The sequence below is a fragment of the Protopterus annectens genome, chromosome 14.part0, assembly GCF_019279795.1.
Source record: "Protopterus annectens isolate FY-2018-M chromosome 14.part0, PAN1.0, whole genome shotgun sequence".
Classification (NCBI taxonomy): domain Eukaryota; kingdom Metazoa; phylum Chordata; order Ceratodontiformes; family Protopteridae; genus Protopterus; species Protopterus annectens.
This window is the reverse complement of record NC_056748.1, coordinates 71,853,704-71,873,703: the sequence shown is the minus strand read 5'-3', so window position 1 is coordinate 71,873,703 and position 20,000 is coordinate 71,853,704. Positions and strand designations below refer to the sequence as shown.

Genomic DNA, 20,000 nt, shown 5'->3' with positions numbered 1-20,000 from the left:
TGAGGATTACTGTGCTCTTCAACTGAAGTGCTTTCTGAAGAAACTTGGGGGATGAGAGGCAGGGGAGGATAAGCAGCTTATCCTCCCCTGCCTCTCATCCAGAGGGTCAAACATGAAGTAAAGCATCTCTCAGTGACTGTCCCTGAGGTAAGGGCAAAGAACCTGCTGCATTTCTTGTTTAGGGGAGAAGTAAATAGGTTGCAGCAAAGTTGACCCCATTTGTAGATCATCTAGTTTGCCACTGACTGGTTGAGTCTGTCTGTTAGAATGTCGGATTTCCCTGGTATGTCCTTTGTTACAGGAAAGCAGCTGGATGAAAAAGCCCACTGACATACCCTCATTGCTTCTTGGCACAAAGGATAGGATTCGGGCCCCTTGTTTGTTGATGTACCAGACTACTGACATGTTGCCCATTTTTACTGCAATAGTCCCTAGAAGGAGAAAGCTCTGGAAGGGCTGCAACACTAGAAGCACAGCTCTCATCTCTAGGACACTGATATGCAAACTGGTCTGTTGTCGGGACAACATGCATTTTACAGTCTGGGAGGCATCCGTGGTCAGTGTGGTGCTGGGTGGAAGAAGGATAAATGGATGATCCTGATCGAGCTCCTCAGAGTAGATCCACCAAAGAAGAGACCTGCTACAAACTTGAAACAATTTTATTGGGTGATGCAAGGGATAATAATGAAAGGACCATTGCACTGCCAGGATCCACTGAAGAATTTTCATGTGTAATCGAGCAGTGGGAATTAGAGTTATATTATCAGCCATCGACCCTAGAGCTTTTAGGACCAGGGGGAGAAGGAATGGAACAAATCTGTTTGATGTGTGTCTTCAGCTAGACAACCGACTGTGTCTAAGTAAGCCCCTATAAAATCTACAACCTGAACTGGTTGAAGATGAGATTTGTGCATGCTGATAGTGATTCCCAACGAGAGTGACAGTGGAAGCAAATAATCTCTGGCGTTCACTGGTAGATGCCTGGTTGTTGCAGTAAAGAGCCAGTTGCCTAAATAGGGAAACACTCTGAATCCAAGCAGTCTCAGGTGAGCTGCTACAACTGCCATGCATTTGGTGAACCTGGGGTTGTGGTGAGACAAAAGGGCAGGGCTCTGGACTGATAATGACTGGCTCCCAGCCAGAAGCATAGGTACCTGTCAGAGTCCTTGTCCATTTTGATGTGATAGTACATGTCTTGAATATCAAATGAGCACATCCAGTCATCCTTCTGAAGAAGGGTCAGAATGGACTAAACCAGGACCATCCAGAATTTGGAATTTTTTTTTTCAAACTGGTTCGAATAACTTAGATCCAAGATAGGTCTCAGGTCTCCTGTCTTTTTTGGCACTAAAAAAACGTGGTCTGGTGGAACATCTTGGGTGACTCTTTTGGCTAGCAACTTTGTGGTCTCTTGCTTTGCTAGCTCCCTCTGATTGGGTGGAATATCCGGAAGAATTGTCCTTGGTTTTACTGGAATTTGCAAAAAGGGAATGAACTATCCTCTGGATATGATCCTTTGCACCCAAGGGTATTTTGTTATGGCTAACCAGGCATTTTGGTGCTAGAACAAGCATGCCCTGACTGCCTCCACAAAGGGACAGTCAGCAACGTTTTAGGAGCACTGGAAGGCTCTTATCCGAGAAAGAATCTCAAGATCCTTGGTTCTGCAGACCCCCTCTATTGTGTGGGTGATTTCTACCACTGTAGTTATTTCCTTCTGTGCCTCTGGGAGAAAAACTCCCTGTGTGACTCCTGGAAGGACCTTGAGATTTCTTGAACCACATTTTCTAATCACTGCGTTGGTTCCTGGAAAAGGGTCTGTGCACGGTAGAAAGGTGAATCCCAATGGCAGACATGGTCTTTCCATCTTGTTCACTATGGGAGAGAGTCTCTTTTACTGTTGGGCCAAACAAGGATGATCCATCACAGGGAGCACTGATGGATGACGCTTTGAAGGGCTCCACACAATCGCATCCAGGCATGTCTCCTTATGGATATGCCTAAACTGGCCACCCTCAAGGTAATTTCTGCAGCATGCCAGACCAACTTCATGGACGCTTTTGTAATTGACTGTACAAGTGGCCACTCGAGAAGAAACGGTCATCTGTTCCTCTGTAGACATGGACCCTGGGGCAGAATTAGAGAGTTCCTTTATCAAGTCCCTCTGTAAATTTGGAGGTGTGTGCCAGGTACTGCAGCAATCACAGGGCAAGTTTCACTAATACATACACTCACTTCCCAAACCTGTCCAAAGCCCTAGACTCTCAGTTAGGGGGATGGACAGCAGAGCTTTGTTCAGCAGGATCCTTTTTGGTGGCTGCCACAACAACCATGGCATCTACAAGAATTCCTTTAGTCTAGTAGTGCCTATCAGCAGGGGGTACTTAAGGTTCTGTCTGGGCATTTTGAAATAGGTTCCAGAGTCCAGTTCCTTCCGTGCTCTGCAGGAGACAAGAATCTATAAGTGTGTGTGTGTATAAGTGTGTGTGTGTGTGTGTGTGTGTGTGTGTGTGTGTGTGTGTGTGAGAGAGACAGAGTGTGTGTGTGTGTGTGTGTGTGTGTGTGTGTGTGTGTGTGTGTGTGTGTGTGTGTGTGAGTGTGGTAACCTAAGATGTACAAGGGCCAGATCCAAAGGCTTCCAAGAACACAGATTCCTCCTAGGAAGGGGTTTTGGTAGACCAACCATTTGTTTGGTGAAGGGTCTCCAAGATGTCTCCAAATGAGACATCTTCAGGTGGAGATCTATGGGACCCATCCCCCTCATCAAAATCATGTCTTCTGTGAGGAATTCCTGTGGAAAATTCAAGTGTCTCCACTTGCACTTCCTCTTCCAAGGGACCACCTCAGTATGATGTTCCAGGGAAGTACTGGTAGAGACGGGGAGTTCCCTGGTTGGAACTGCTTGGAAGCTCTTCTGGGCTGGCTGTTCCAGAGGTGTAGGATGTGATGACTTAGACACAGTATCCAGAGAAGGAGTAGGGAATGGATGGGTTACGAGAAAGCCTTCTTGACCACCACAAAGGCAAAGGGGGCCAGAGAAGCCAAGACTCCTGGAGCAGACAACCCCCAACCTCCCAATCCAAGGGGAAACAACGGCTCTGAAAACTTCGTAGTAGAGGTAACCCCTCTGATCCAATGCTGATGTTTTAACTCCAACAGCCTTCATGTTCCAAGAGTGTTGGAGTCGATCGGGTCAGGGAAGTAGATGGAGTCAAGGTTGAAAAGCTTCGGATCTGACGGTTCAACTCCTGGGGCTGTCAGATCCAAGGACTCCTAAATCTGTTGTCAGAATGGAGAAGAAGCAATTACATGCTGAAAGGAGGGATGGCGGCTCATGTATCCAAAAGGAGATGGAGCTGGCAAAAAGCCCATCTGGATCAGAGTTCTGTGAAATTTTCTCATTATCCTATCCACCTCTGCCTTGGACAGATTACAAGAAGACTTAACGGAAAAGTATGTGGAATGTGGCCTTGAGGATTTCTTAAATGTTTCCTGCAAAAGGGGGACTTCAGTCTTGCAGACACTGGCTCCAGAGAGAATCTGGGAGCACAGGGCCGAGGAGATGGAATAATCGACTGTACTGGCTCTGAGGGTTTCAGATTCAAGATTTTAGGAACCTTCTTTGGAGGTTCTACAGTAGGCATAAGCTGTGCAGACTGGGCAGGACAGCACTTATGGTACTCCCTGGGCTCCTTTGATTTCTGGGATGGGTTTTGAGCCTCTGAAGATGAAACTGAAGCAGGAAGGATGCCTTTCAGAATTAGCTTACTCCTCTTAACACTAACTGCTCTAGAGTTAAAGGCCACACATATTGAACAAGAGGTGCCCAGATGTGCTGGGCTCAAACAATAAACACACTCCCTGTGGGCATAAGAATTGGAGATCTTATGCCCAGAGGAAGTGCATTTCTTAAATCCAGTCTGGCTTATTAGCCATATTGGAAAAACACCAACAAGTCTAACACAGAATTAAAGATTTTTTTAGGAAAAACAGAAAAGAAAAGAAATAACTACCAACAATGTTATTTCGAGAATACACCTAAGGGTATAGAAGGAAGAAGAAAAGGAATGGACTGCCAACAATGGTAGAATAAAAAATACCAAAAACTCAGTACAGAAAGTTAAAGAGGGTAAGGGGGTTAATTTAATTAATAAATAGAAGACAAACTTGTCAAAAGGTAAAAGGAAAAAAAAACCTTTCACTTACAACACCCTAACGTAGCACGAGGAATCCCAATCCCGACCATCTTGAAAAGCGGCAAATGAGATCTGAGGGTTTGTTGTGGTCAGGGGCATTATGGGTAAAGAGAGGAGCTCCAGATTCAGAACCCGAAATCTTTAGAAAGTGGCCAAGTTGGATCCGAGGATTGGTACCCATTTGTTGAGGAATGAATAAAAACATCATCAAATAAAATGTTAATATGGTTTGGTTTCTTTTCTATTACTGAATGTGTGCCTTTGTCTTAAGCATTATTTTTAAGAAAGGTGTTTTTAATAACATGTCTTGGCCAGGATGAGGAATGCAGTGTGTACAGCATGGCTGCTGTCAACAGCCTGTGATACCCTTTTGAAAAAGTTCAGCAGATTGATTAGACAGGATATACCCTTTACAGAGTCAAACTGCCGCAGACAGAGCCTGAGCAGATTTTTAATGTCTCTGTCAATCAGGTCCATTACGATATGTTCCATAGCTTTGCAGATGAGACTTGTCGAAATGATGCGCCTATAGTTTCCAGGATCAGTTATGGGCCACGCTTATGAAGTGGCATCACACCTGCTGAGCGCCAGCCCTCAGGTATCTAGCTAGTGATTAGGCTTTGGTTAAATAATTTAAGGAGTGCCTACGCTAGTGCCTCTTAAGTACAGTTTATTAGGAAGCCACAAAACAATGGAGGAAATGCCCAGTCTCAAAAACAAGGAAAGCCAAAATCCAGACAAGTAGGTGAAAAGGCAAGTTGTCCGTTGAAGCGGACCTTTATTAAACCCAAAGAACACAACAAATAACTACGCAGATATTTTAAAGAATTAACGCAACCAAACAAAAGCATTTTCATCATCTTGTAAAAGACTTCATCAGACGAAATTCAAACTAATTTCCTGTCCTTTATATCCTTTCCATTAATTGAAATTAATTAAATGCTCTATTACCCTAACTTCCAGATTTACATAAAATACATACTGACTCTAAAACCATGCTAAACATTTAAAATACTGTATATTGTCGCCATAACCCCTATACAATTACAATTTATATAAAACATCAGGCAAAGAGAGAGGTGGTGAAGGCTAAGGATAAGGCATATGAAGAGTTGTATGAGAGGTTGGACACTAAGGAGGGAGAGCAGGACCTGTACCGACTGGCTAGACAGAGGGACCGAGCTAGGAAAGATGTGCAGCAGGTAAAGGTGATAAAGGATAATGAGGGAAACATACTCACAAGTGAGGAGAGTGTGTTGAGGAGATGGAAGGAGTACTTTGAGGGGTTGATGAATGAAGAGAATGAGAGGGAGAGAAGGGTGGATGATGTAGGGATAGTAAATCATGAAGTACAATGGATTAGCAAGGAGGAAGTAAGGATAGCTATGAAGAGAATGAAGAATGGAAAGGCTGTTGGCCCAGATGACATACCTGTGGAAGCATGGAGGTGTTTAGGTGAAATGGCAGTGGAGTTTTTAACCAGATTGTTTAATGAAATCTTGGAAAGTGAGAGGATGCCTGAGGAATGGAGAAAAAGTGTTTTGGTACCGATTTTTAAGAATAAGGATGATGTGCAGAGCTGTAGTAACTACAGAGGGATAAAATTGATCAGTAACAGCATGAAGTTATGGGAAAGAGTAGTGGAAGCAAGGTTAAGAAGGGATGTGATGATTAGTGATCAGCAGTATGGTTTCATGCCAGGAAAGAGCACTACAGATGTGATCTTTGCTCTGAGAGTGCTGATGGAGAAGTACAGAGAATGTCGGAAGGATTTGCATTGTGTTTTTGTAGACTTAGAGAAAGCATATGACAGGGTGCCTAGAGAGGAGTTGTGGTATTGTATGAGGAAGTCAGGAGCGTCAGAAAAGTATGTAAGAGTGGTACAGGATATGTACCAGGGTAGTGTGACAGTGGTCAGGTCTGCGGTGGGAGCGAAGGATGCATTTAAGGTGGAGGTGGGGTTGCATCAAGGATCAGCTCTGAGCCCTTTCTTATTTGCAATGGTGATGGACTGGTTGACAGACGAGATCAGACAGGAGTCCCCATGGACTATAATGTTTGCAGATGACATTGTGATCTGTAGTGAGAGTAGGGAACAGGTGGATGAGACCCTGGAGAGATGGAGATATGCTCTAGAGAGAAGAGGAATGAAGGTCAGCAGGACTAAGACAGAATATATGTGTGTGAATGAGAGGGAGGACAGAGGAATGGTGAGGATAAAAGGAGTAGAGTTGGCAGAGGTGGATGAGTTTAAATACTTGGGGTCAATAGTTCAGAGTAACGGTGAGTGAGGAACAGAGGTGAAGAAGAGAGTACAGGCAGGATGGAGCGGGTGGAGAAGAGTGTCAGGATTACCTGTAAGAGTTAAAGGGAAGGTCTACAAGAGGGTAGTGAGACCAGCTATGTTATATGGGTTGGAGACAGTGGCATTGACAAAAAGACATGAGTTTGAGCTGGATGTGGCAGAATTAAAGATGTTAAGATTTGCACTGGGTGTGACAAGGGTGGACAGGATTAGGAATAAGTATATTAGAGAGTCAGCCCAGGTTGGAAGGTTTGGAGACAAAGCCAGAGAGGCACGGTTACGTTGGTTTGGACATGTGCTGAGGAGGGATGCTGAGTATATTGGGAAAAAGATGCTAAGGATGAAGCTACCAGGTAACAGGAAAAGTGGAAGGCCTAAGATAAGGTTTATGGATGTGGTGAGAGAGGACATGCAGGTGGTTGGTGTGACAGACCAAGATGCAGAGGACAGGAAGAAATGGAAACAGGTGATCTGCTGTGGCGACCCCTAACGGGAACAGCCGAAAGAAGATGATGATGATCATCATCATATACAAAACCATATAAATATTCCATACATTACAAAATGTAAAAAATATATTGGTTAATTTTGTATTGTTTCATCCATATTACAGTAGCACCATCTACTGCCCTTTTATACTATTGCACTCCTCAAACCCCAAATTTTCATAGCATACTGAAATACATGTACCCATAAAAACTTTAATTATTGAAAAACAATATTGGATGTGCAAATGAGGAAATAAAATACAAAGGTAAATTAGTAAAATTTTTACAGTTTGGCAGCTCTGAGTTTCAACACAGGCAAAAGGGAAAAAGCATCATTGAAACCTGGGTGCTTATTGGCTTCCAAAACAATCTGCCACTAAGCCTCCCTGTATCCTAACCTCGTCTTCCATAAGCCTCCACTGATGTCTTTAGGGACTATTTCAATTACATAAAAAAGTAAAATGGGACCCTTTACATAGCAAAGTGTGCTTATACAAAGCATTGCATTCTTATTCGCTTTTTTAAAACCCGCTCAGTTTTGCCTACATAAAAGGCATCACACTTTCCACACTGAGCAAGGTAGACTAGACACGATGAATTACAGTTAGAAAACACTTTTCCAATCATTTCTGTCTAGCTCTCAAATACATTCCCTCTCCTTGACAAACATAGGGACATTGTGTACAGGACCCACATTTATATGTGCCTCTTTTTTTGTTACTGTCATCAACTGAAATGGGCCAGTTTTCAAAGAAATTCTTGATATTTTGCCCCTTACTAAAAATAATCTTGAGGGGTTTACCACCAATGTTCCCTAGGTCTGTAAACTCCAAGAATCTCTTCCATTCCTTCTCTAAAATCATCCTTATAATATGAGAGTCACTGCTGTATTGTGTAAAAAAAAACCCTCTGAAAACCTTGGTCAACACTTTTGCCCTGAGTCATCATCCCAAGGGTATTTCCATGCCCAATATGGGGCAATATTTTTCTGTTCTATCCTCCTTTACTTCATCAGTAATCCTATTCAGTAGATCAGCAGGATAGTCCCTTTCCAGGAACATATGCTTTAACCTATTACATACCATCTCAAAATCCTCATCTTCAGACATCATCCTGCTTTTTCATACCAGCTGACCTTTAACTACCCCTTTTTTCTGGAAAAAGGGGTGAGCACTGGAAAACCAAATACAAGAATTGGAAAAGGTATCCTTTCTAAAAATAGTGGATTTAAAGTGTCCATCACATTTAAACACTGAAGTGGTTCTACGTTTTGGTATGGAGGTTGGTGAAGGACAAGGTACATCCACGGCTCACACAGAAGGAGCTAAAACAAGTGACGTGGGTGAGTTCCGTAAAATCTTGGGTCAGCTGACCCAGTTAGTGGATCTTCTAACACCGATTGGACAAGGACTCTCTGTGCTTCTTACGGCAGTTACTGTTCTTTGCAACCAGGAAGCGGCTAACTGGATAGTGGAGCATCCAGTGGGGCTAACCGAGGCGGCTCATGGACATTGTGGGACTTCCAATAAGCCCAACAATGCACCGGAAACATGGGTAGAAAACTTTAAAGCTACACCGTTGATTCTATTATCTAACGGAGTTACTGATAACAGCAACAGATCGAATGTTGGGACCCAGGGTGACAAGCGTGATGGTTTTAATTTAAACAAGTGACTGTTACACAAACCGGACTTTCAAAAATGAGACTTGCAGAATAATGAGGTACCAACAACTGACTCTTATCAGAACAAGTTAGTTAAATTGCAGGAATTGTTATTAAAATACAAAATGTTGGATATTGACAATGTTTATCTGAAGGAATGTATTAACAACTGTGTAGTTCCTAAAGGCTCATGGGTATATAAGTACCCAGACAATGTGCATGTGTGAAGTGATTTTCACAGAGCGTTATTAGCAGCTTTTGATCGTTGTGGTTTTGACATTTTAAGGGCTATTATTAGAAACAATGAAAAGGAAATGGAGATATTACTTAGAAACACTGAGGCATTAACTCAAACTATGCTTAGTGAGTTGGTGTTTTCCACAGAAAGTGAAAAAATTAAGTATTTTGATATTAAAAATCATGTGGATGTTTGTTGTAAGGTAATTTTAAATACAAAACAGGAAAATGGAAAGGGATGTCAAGGAATATCAGGAGGGCACACCTTACCCCCAAGGACCAATGGTACACTAATTCCTCTGCTAATTTTAAAGAGTCTAAACATGCAGCTGGGGGAGGTACACAGCCCCAAGGATAGGGGGTATATAGGAATTTAAGTTTCAATCAAGTAAATGGACCCTATGAAAAGGTAGAAACCATAGACAATACACTTCCACATAGATCTGAAAGGCTTAAAAATAAAAACAAGCCCACCCATTTTTATCGGGATACCAACCATTGGAGGGAAGGGGGCTACAAAGGGAATCACCGAAAGTCAACACATTAATATTACAGGACAATTGCAGATTTAGTCTCAATGGATTCAACATCTTCAATTACAGTAATCTAGAAATTAAGAAAGAATTTTTTTAAATTTTCACAAAAGGTTTTAAGTTTATACCAAACAGACAAAGTGATTTGACTCAGGTGATTCTGGATATGATGTTATTCATCAGGAAATTAAACCTGGAGAATCGGTTTGGTGATAAAAATCCAAATATGCCCACTGAAAACCTAAAAAGGAAGAGCACCTTTAAATCCCCCTTTGCATCCGCAACTCAAGAATCTACAAACTAATACTGAGAATGACATCCAAAGAAATTAAGGACGAAATAAATTCCAATATAACCTAACAGGTGGAATATGATTTGTTAAAAAAACTTGGGTATAATCAAACTATAAGAATTATGGAGCCTGATAAGGGAGGGGGTATGGTCATTACGGATAAAATAATATATGAAGGTAAAATGATGGAGTTGTTGCAGGATGACTCCAGGTATAGTAGGGTTTCTGTTAATGAAATGAATATTGCCTATAGAAAAATTGATCTTATGTTGAAGGACTTATTAGATCAAGGGGGCAATTGAATACCAAACCTACGTAAACCTGGGGAATGACAAGCCTAGAGTTCCATCAATTTTTGGAATCCTAAAAGTGTATAAACACCTCAATGACCCCCCCCCCCCTTCCAGGCCCATAGTTGTGGCAGAGGGTTCCAAAATCTCCCCTATTGCTAAATTCCTTGATTGGAACTTGAAGGCTGTCTGGCAGAGGGATAGTAACAACCTGAAGGACTCATGGGAAATTCCTTAAAAGTATTAAACCTGAGTTCTTTTCCAATGATTTGATATTTGTTACCATCAATATAGTTGATTTGTTTTCAGTCATCCCTCATGATGTGGGTTTATAGTGATTAAGGGAGATGATCAGAGGGGATGGCGGATTTAATGACAATGATGCTTACGTTTGTCCTGAATTGGCTGAAGTGGTTATAAAGAAATATTTTCTATTTTTTGAGGGGGAATTCTTCAGACAAGAAAAAGGGGTGGCAATGGGAGCCAATTGTGCACCAACATATGCCAACATTATTCTTTCATATTGGGAAAAGAAATATATTATGAATTCACCATATGTTTCCTGTTGGAAAATGTACAAAAGATACATAGATGATATCTGTTTGTTGTGGGTTGAAAGTTTGGAAAAACTTACTGAATTCATAGAATATATCTTTAATACCACTGAATTTCTACGATTTACATATAATGTGACAAATGATCGTATAGACTATTTGGATGTTTCAGTGTATAAATGTGATGGAAACTTTAAATCCACTATTTTTTTAGAAAGGATACTTTTTCCAATTCTTATATTTGGTTTTTCAATCCTTATCCCTTTATCCAGAAAAAAAGGACAGTTAAATGTCAGCTGGTACGAGCAAGCAGGATGACGTCTGAAGATGAGGATTTTAAGAGGGAATGTAATAGGTTAAAGCATATGTTCCTGGAAAGGGACTATATCCTGCTGATCTACTGAATAGGATTACTGATGAAGTAAAAGAGGATAGAACAGAAAAATATTGCCCCATATTGGGGCATGGAAATACCCTTGGGATGATGACTCAGAGCAAGTGTCGACCAAGGTTTTCAGAGGGCTTTTGTTACGCAATACAGCAGTGAATCTCATATTATAAGGATGATTTTAGAGAAGGAATGGAAGAGATTCTTGGAGTTTACAGACCTAGAGAACATTGGTGGTAAACACCTCAAGATTATTTTTAGAAAGGGGCAAAATATCAAGAATTTCCTTGAACACGGGCCCATTTCGGTTGACAACAGTAACAAAAAAAGAGGTGCATATAATAAATGTGGGTCCTGTACACAATGTCCCTATGTTTGTCAAGGAGAGGGAATGTATTTGAGAGCTAGACAGAAACGACTGGAAAAGTGTTTTCTAATTGTAATTCATTGGGTCTAGTCTACCTTGGTCAGTGTGGAAAGTGTGATGCCTTTTACGTAGGCCAAACTGAGCGGGTTTTAAAAAAGCAAATATACGAGCATTATTATGACATTAAAAATAGGAACGAGCGTAATGCTTTGTATAAGCACACTTTGCTATGTAAAGGGTCACATTTTACTTTTTTGTAATTGAAATAGTCCCTAAAGACATCAGGGGAGGGTTATGGGAGACGAGGTTAGAATACAGGGAGGCTTACTGGCAGACTGTTTTGGAAGCCAATAAGCACCCGGGTCTCAATGATGCTTTTTCCCTGTTGCCTGTGTTGAAACTCAGAGCTGCCAAACTGTAAAAATTTTACTAATTTACCTTTGTATTTTCTTTCCTCATTTGCACATCCAATATTACTTTTCAATAATTAAAGTTTTTATGGGTACATATATTTCAATATGCTATGAGAATTATGGGTTTGAGGAGTGCAATAGTATAAAAGGACATTAGATGGTGCTACTGTAATATGGATGAAACAATACAGAATTAACCAATATATCTTTTACATTTTGTAATAATGTATGGAATATTTATATGGTTTTGTATATGATGATGTTTTATATAAATTGTAATTTTATAAGGGTTATGGTGACAATACACAGTATTTTAAAGGTTTAGCATGGTTTTAGAGTCAGTATGTATTTTATGTAAAACTGGAAGTTAGGGTAATAGAGCATTTAATTCATTTCAATTAATGTAAAGGATATAAAGGACAGAAATGAGTTTGAATTTCATCTGATGAAGTCTTTTACAAGAGGACGAAAACGTTTTTGTTTGTTTGTGTTCATTTTTAAAAATAATTGCGTATTTATTTGGTGTGTTCTTTGGGTTTAATAAAGGTCCACTTCAACAGACTTGTCTTTTCACCTACATGCCTGGATTTTGGCTTTCCTTATTAGGAAGCCACACATATTATTAGGACCCATGGAGGATGTATTTTTAGTCTTCTAAAGCACCTCCAGTACATGGTTCTTTACACATGACAGGGGATCTGAGATCTTCAGAAATAACTAAACTTTGGAAAGTTTTCTTGTAGAGTGAACAGTTCTTATCAATGAAGATAAACAATCATTTAGATTATGTCTCACTGATGAATATTTTTAAGCAGTATTATTCAGTTAAATGTAAGTTGCTATTTCTGCTTTTCAAAGATGATTTTCTGATGAGTTTGGCAAGTCTCATGTGCAAAGCCAGTAGCCACTTGCTCAGCTTGAATTACCTAGGGTAGTTCTACTGAGCGACATTATGACATAAAAACAACCAACCTACCAAATATGAACTTAGGATTGCTGCACTCAGTTTAGGCTCACTGACAGGATGGAGCTTGGAAGTGGATGACATGATGCTAAGGAGGAGGCTTGACATCCTATGTATTCAGGGACGAGATGGAAGGGCATAGGTTCATAGGTGTGTACTACGCTAGTGGCCCTGAGGCCTTTACAAGCCTAGCCATAGGATTACACTGGCATCGTGCCACCCGACCTTAGTTCCCATTGCCTCTGTCGAGTAGAGCCACTGGAGTTCTCTGGGGTGAATTTTCTATTTCCCATCCACTCATCGAGATTTCTCTTGAAGAGGGTCAGCGAGGTGCTCTGCTTGACATGTATGGGAAGTCTATTCCATAGCATGGGCAGTCTCTGGGTTATGAACCTGTACCTGCAGTGCATTCTGTTGATTGTGGTAATGAGGTTGAGGTCTTTGGAGCATGTGGTGAGGAGGGATTGGGATTTCTTTAGATGTAGCATTTCTAACAGAGCTGGGTCAGACATGGCTTTGTAAGTCAAGCAGAGACCGCCTCTAAGTAGGTGATATGAGACAGAAAATAGCTGTAGTTTTTATTACTCTGTCCATATAGGACAAGTGTTTAAGGTCTAGGATCCTCTTTGTGAGGTACGTTTTGGGCCTCTCCAGTTGTTGCAGATGTCTAGTGAGGTACATGCCAAATGGGGTAATGTATTCGATGATTGGCCTAATGAGGGAAGAGTAGAGGGAGACAATGACCTCTTTCGACCTGGATGCAGAACCCTTAGTAATGAGATGTTCCACACAGAAGGACTTTCTGACTACAGTGGCAATGCGGCGATCAAAAGAGAGGTTGCTGTCAACCTGTGTTCCCAGATCTCTTATAATGCCTTCTGTGTTCAGTGGACTACCATCGATGTGGTAATTCATGGGAACCAGGTTTATCCCAAAGGGGATGACGACACATTTTTTGGCACTGAGCTTAAGGCCATGGTTCTGAAACCAGCTGTTGGTCTTGGTGAGGCCATTCTGTAGGATGTCAACATCACTTGGGGAGTTAATAATAGCTCCCAACTTGCAATCATCTGCGAACTTTGTCAGCCAGAGTCCCTTCGTGTTGGCCTGAACTTCAGAGAAGTAGATACCAAACAGGAGAGGATCCAGGACCAAAACCTGTGGGACTCCACATGTGACTAGTCGGCGGTCTGATTTGGAGTCAGCTACTTTCACACTGTGGGTTCTATCTGTGAGCCAGTTTACAACCCACCTAGTGATACAGGGATTGATGCCTAGCTTAGTGAGTTTTTCTATGATTCCTGAGTGGGGAATGGTATCAAAGGTCTTGGTCAGATCAAGGTAGGCTGTATGAATCAGCTTGCCTTCATCCACAGCACTGGTGACTGACTCAAAGAAGTCATCCAAGTTGAGCAGGCATGATCTACCCTTTACAAAACCAAACTGTGTGGGATCCAATGTTTGCAGATTCCATATATCCTTGTTTATTAGGTCCATGATGATGCGTTCCATAGCTTTGCATATCAGACTCGTCAGGCTAAAGGGGCGATAGTCCCCAGGGTCTGTAGTTGCTCCTCCTTTGTGGAGAGGGATGACTGTAGCAGTGCGCCATTCGGTAGGGACAAAGCCTGAGGTGAAGCTGTGATTGAACAGGGCACACAGGTGAGGTGCCAGTTCACTCTGTAGTTCATGTAGAACACAGCCAGGGATATTGTCAGGTCTCATAGAAGCTGCATTCTTCACCTTGGACAGTGCTGTTTTACCCTGTGCAGCAGTAATACTGGGTGCCTGGCAATCTACTGGTATTGTGATTGGTCCTTTGGGGGGAGGGGTAAAGTTGGCACTGAATCTGTCGGCCAGTATTATTGGCAATATCTGTTGGTTCAGTATAGGAGGTACCATTGTGCAGTAGCTCAGAGCAAATCTGGGTATTGCCGTGGAGATTCTTTACATAACTATAGAAGACTTTGTGGCTATCTTTACTATCTGCTGCAATTCTGTTTTCATAGCTAGCTTCAGAGGATTTGATGAGGGATCTCAACTTTTTGTTGAGGCTGATAAGGGAGTTTTTCCAGTCTTGGGACTTCACCTTAATCCGCATCAGTTCCTCCTTCTGTTGTAGAGTTTGTTTATGGCAGGGCACCATCAGATTGGCTTCTTTTTGTGAAGGAGAGCGTCTTGGTTCTATTGGGTATGGTGAGATCCATGCATTTGTATATGTGTTCATACAGTGCACTGGTGTATGATTTGGCAGTCATGCAACTATTCTCCATTTGCATGGGTGCCGTGAAGTTAGCCACCTCTGTTTTTAGGAGCCCAAAGTTAGCTTTGGAGAAGTTTTTCATGGTGGCTACCTTTGTGGGGGGATGTGGATTTCCAAGGTGAGTAGTTTGTGGTCGGATCTAACCAGGGAGTAGTTTGTGGTCGGATCTAACCAGGGAGGAGTTGACTATTGGTGTAGAGAAACGGTCGCCCATGTTAGTAAGGACCAGGTCAAGGATGTTGCTACCTCTAGTGGGGGTAAGAATGAGCTAGTCCAGGGCATTGGAATTAATGAATTCCAGGAAATTCTGGGCAAATGTATTAGTACAGGAGTAGTTTTCCCAGTTAATGGAGGGGTAGTTGAAGTCGGGTTCCTATCACATAGTTGAACTTGTACAAGTTCGAACCTGATATGGGCGAGACCATAAGTTCGAACTTGTACAAGTTCGAGCGTTTCAACAGAAATCACCGTAAGGGAAGGTTTCCATTCTGTTGAATGAGGTGCGATCTTGGAGTTGGTATATTTAAGTAGCAGGGGTGTGAGGGGTGCACGGGGCCTTGCCCCCTGCTTACAACAGTTTGTTTTGTTTTTCCTTTTTTTTTTTTATTTTTTATTCATAGTCGAAGTTTTGTAACTTCAGACAGAATGGTTTGTACATTTCGTGTTTGAAGTTATAAAACTTCAACTATGTGATATAGACCCGTTGAAGTTGCCCAATAGAAGAGTGTTAGGTTGGACCCTAATATTCTCCAGGGTGCTTAGGAACGTGGAGTGTGAGTCTTGGGACATGGTTGGGGACCTATAGCAGGCTATGACCTGAATCGCTGTCTTACCCAATGTTAGCTGCACCTGAAGTATTTCTGATGCATTATGCTGGGCTACCAGTCTGGAGGTGTGGGCATCCTTCATGAATATGGGAACACCACCGCCTTTGGAGCTTTGGTTCAAGTTCTGGGGCCGAAAGGTGTGGAATGAATTGTAGCCTGGTAGTGCAGGGGTGCTTTCGGTTGCCTTGAACCAGGTCTCTGTTACAGCACAAATGTTGATGTACAACATTTTAAGGAGTGCTTCGAGCGAGTTCGTTTTGAGATTTAGACTTCTAGTGTTGAACAGCATGACCCTCAAATTGCATTTGTTTGTATTTGTTACGGTGGTAATTTGGTCTTTGGAACATCACCTAAAAAAGGCACTATAGGGGTGGCAAGAGCCTTGGCCAGTATCCGGAAGTCCAGGGGTGACAGATGCAGGCCATCTCTGGGAAAGCATTGAGGTCTGTCAATCATGTCATCCCAGGCAGACAGATACTGGACCCCCTTAGAATGACACCAAAAACTTAGCCAGTTGTTGAAATCAATCATTTTCTACTTGTACTGTGGTATGAGTCTGGGTGATGGTAGGATGCTGCACAGGGCTAGGGTCATACCCGCCTGGGTTACATAATCCGAGAGCTCCTCCATTCTCTTTTCATGTAGTCCAGAGAGGTACATCTCAGGTCATTCACACCCACATGTACAATGACAGAGTCATATTTGTACCTGTTGTTGAGGGACCTGAGTGCGTGCATTATGTGGTGGATTCTGGCAGATGACTGCTACTTTCTTCTTATTCAATCTAGTGAGTGGGACATCGGTGTGCCTCACTATGGAGTCACCTATGACTAGTGTGTTGGGCATGCTGTTTTGCCTTAGGGGCTTTGATTGAGTGGCACACTGTTTAGGAGAGTTATGTGTCTCGTGGTTAGTGTTGTGTTCTGGTGGCCAAGTGCGTTTCTGCCTTGGAGGTCTCTGCTGTTTGGGTATTTTTTTATTGAGAGCCTCCGCGAAGGTGGGTGCATGGTTTGTGTTTTTATGTGAAGGCAGTGCTGGTTGCTGGTGTGTGTTCTGGGGGGATGTGTGTTCCATGTGGTGTGGTGCAAGTGTTGACCTTCTCTTCTTGACCAGCTATTCCGGTCTTGGCTGGAGAGTGCATGGCTTCTGATATGGATATATAAGTGCATCTCTCGCAAGTCTAAGTGTTGGGAGGTAAGAGGAGAGGGTTATCAGTGTACATGAGGCAGTTGCTACACTGCCTCACGATGCCCAAGTTTACCAGGTTAATAGGAGAAAGCACAGGGAACTTCCCTTTAGACATGCCAGGAGGGGTGGGATTAATAAGAAATGGAGCTGCTTCCTTGTAGAACGTTTAGTGTTTGTAGCACTTTTATATGCTACAATAACTGCTACAAGAAGTCTGGTAAAGTGCTAGAGTAATAAGCTAGTAAAAGTGCAGGAGATGAGAGAACTAGCAGATCTACGGGAAAAATTGAAGAGTAGACTTTGGCACCGCTCAGAAGCTTACAAACAGTCCTGGATACAGCAAGTCTGTTATCTGGACTAGACTAGTTACAGGAAAGGCAGAAAACAAGCGCAAACGCAAGCTTTTAAAGTTGAGAGAGATGGAAAAACTGCCCAAATGGCCAATAAACTACAATTTCTGGGTCAGAAACCACTCCTCTTCTGGTAGATAGGCTACCTAGAGCTTACCACGCCCACTGTTAAGCTAGAAGGCTTCCCTCCAACACAGAAAGGCTTGGGGGGGGGGGATCAACAGCTTACATACAGTCCTGGATACAGCAAATCTGTATCTGAACTAGACTAGACACTTATAATTGTGCTATATAGCTAATCTACTACATTTTGCACTGTTATAAAGCTGAGTTGTATGTTTTCCACTGTTGTATGCAGCAAAGCCACTTGGCTTGGGATCCAGAGTCTACTATTCAGGGGCTGACAGACAAGAAATGGTGTGTGTTGTGGTGAGGAAGAGGACTCAGAAAGATGGTGACAGATGTCATCAGAATTAGTGAGAGACTTATGTGAATCAGACTTCAGCATAAGCAAAGGGCAGTATTCATAATCTCAGCCTATGCTGCACAGTAGGGTTGTGATAGCAAAGAGTGCATACAGGCATAGTTGCAGGACCTACTAGATAAAGCAGGACAACAGGAGCTGGTGTTCATAAAGGGGGACCTGAATGTACATATCGGGACACACAGAACAGGAAATGAGGACTGCATAAGTTCACATGGGTAGGACAAGAAGAATAAGAGAGACCATTCTAGGCTTCTTTCTGGTAAATGACGAACAACAACAAGAAATATACCAAGTTGCTACACCACAGTGTGAAACAACAAAGCCAGTACACAAGTATGGTTCTGTATTTATTCTCTAGCGCCTCGGCCACAGTAAGCCTTCAAGGAGTTAACATATAACACAGACAAAAAAGTTTATATAGCATCAGCTACTAACATCAATCAAACAATTAAATCATTAAAATTAATTAATGCATTCCAGGCAGAATTAAATAATACTTCTCCAACAGCAATCTGTATTCAAACCCCTAGGAATTAGGGTTTCATACTTCAAAATAAAAATAGTTTCTTTCTTTAAAAGTGCATTCTTAATCATTCTCATTTAATTCACTTATAAAAACCTGTTCTAAAATGGTTGCTGTTAAACTATCACATTTTCCCTCATGACATTCATAAAAATGCTGAGCTAAAGGGCTCTCTAATTTAGTGGTTGCCCTTATGTAATTAATTTTTTCCCCCTATATAAATAATATTGATTTTAGACCAAATGGCCAGTATAGCTGTAGAACTGAGAGAGTGATATATGCCATCAGATGTGGTTGTAATAAGTTTTACATTGGTCAAAAGAAGAGAATGTTTAAGGTGAGATTATTGGAACATCTGAGGGATATTAGGGTAAAAAAATTAGAGAGCCCTTTAGCTCAGCATTTTTATAAATGTCATGAGGGAAAATGTGATAGTTTAACAGCAACCATTTTAGAACAGGTTTTTATAAGTGAATTAAATGAGAATTTGTTTCATTCTTTCTGGTAAATGTCTTAATGGTGGCCAGCACATGGGTCAGCAAGAGACAGAGTCACAAGAATACATACAACAGTGAGGAACATGCTACTTAGATGGACTTCCTCATAATAAGGGAAGTGCAAGGGAAAGAATCACTGATGGCAAAATCATTCCCAATGAAACAGTCGGCCCACAGCATAAACCACTGGTTGCCAGAATCAGCTGCAATCAGTGGTCAGAGAAGGCTATAAGGTCAACATAGACTATGCTAAGGACCTGGAAGTTCACTGGAGAGAAAGCACAAGAGTTCAAAGCAATACTCAGGGCTCTAGCACCTCAGGAAGAGGAGGAAATAGGTGGAGCTGAAGAAGAATGACAGCAATTCAAAACAGAATGTGTGATGACTACAGAACAGATATGTGGTCAAGCCAGGTATGGAAATGAAGTACATAAGGAAAGTTGGTAGTGGAATACAGAAGTTCTGCATGTCGTCAAAAGAAAAGACAGATGCGGGGAAAAAATGGAAGATAGAAAAGATGAGCTACGGTAAAACAGAATACTTGTTGGCTAACAAAGCGACTAAGTGAGCAGTTGCCACAGTGAAGAACAAGGCATCAGAAGCACTTTACCAGCTTCTGGAAAGTGACTCAGTAGATGACACAAAGAAACTATCAGGTTTCAAGACAAACAAAGATAAAAAAATAGATACCCTTCATAAGGGATGCCAGCAACAACCTGCTCATCAGTCCACAGGACAAAGGCAGATGGAAGGAATACTTCCAGCAACTTCTGAAATGAGGAATACCCACAGGAAATGTATTGCCCCAAACAGCCTAAGATAAAAGAAGAAAAGAAGCCTAGCCTAAAAGAAGTAAGAAAGTACATCTGTGTCCCACTTACCACAATTGTAGATGTTCAAGTTGATCAACATTGCAGTACTGATTCTTGGGTCTTCAAGAAATGCAGAAGACTGGCGTGGCCAAGGATGAACACAGGATAGCAGCAGATTTCTTCAGCTCCACCAATTTCATTACATTGACAGGAATTAATTACTTAAAAAATTAATTCTTGAAGTAATTTTCTTTCTAAATATGTTTGTTTTATATAGTTCTTGAACTATATCTAAAAAAGAAAGGAAATCTTAATAATATTCCTGTCAGAAATTACTTTGGAAATTTTCCTGTCAGTTTATCA

At 41.7% G+C, this 20,000-nt stretch overlaps 1 protein-coding gene across 2 annotated transcripts in view; it reads right to left on the bottom strand.

Annotated features, from left to right (window-relative positions):
• Window positions 1-20,000, bottom strand: part of SLC25A16 (solute carrier family 25 member 16) — a 1,052,007-nt gene that overhangs the window by 422,323 nt on the left and 609,684 nt on the right. The window lies entirely within an intron of this gene.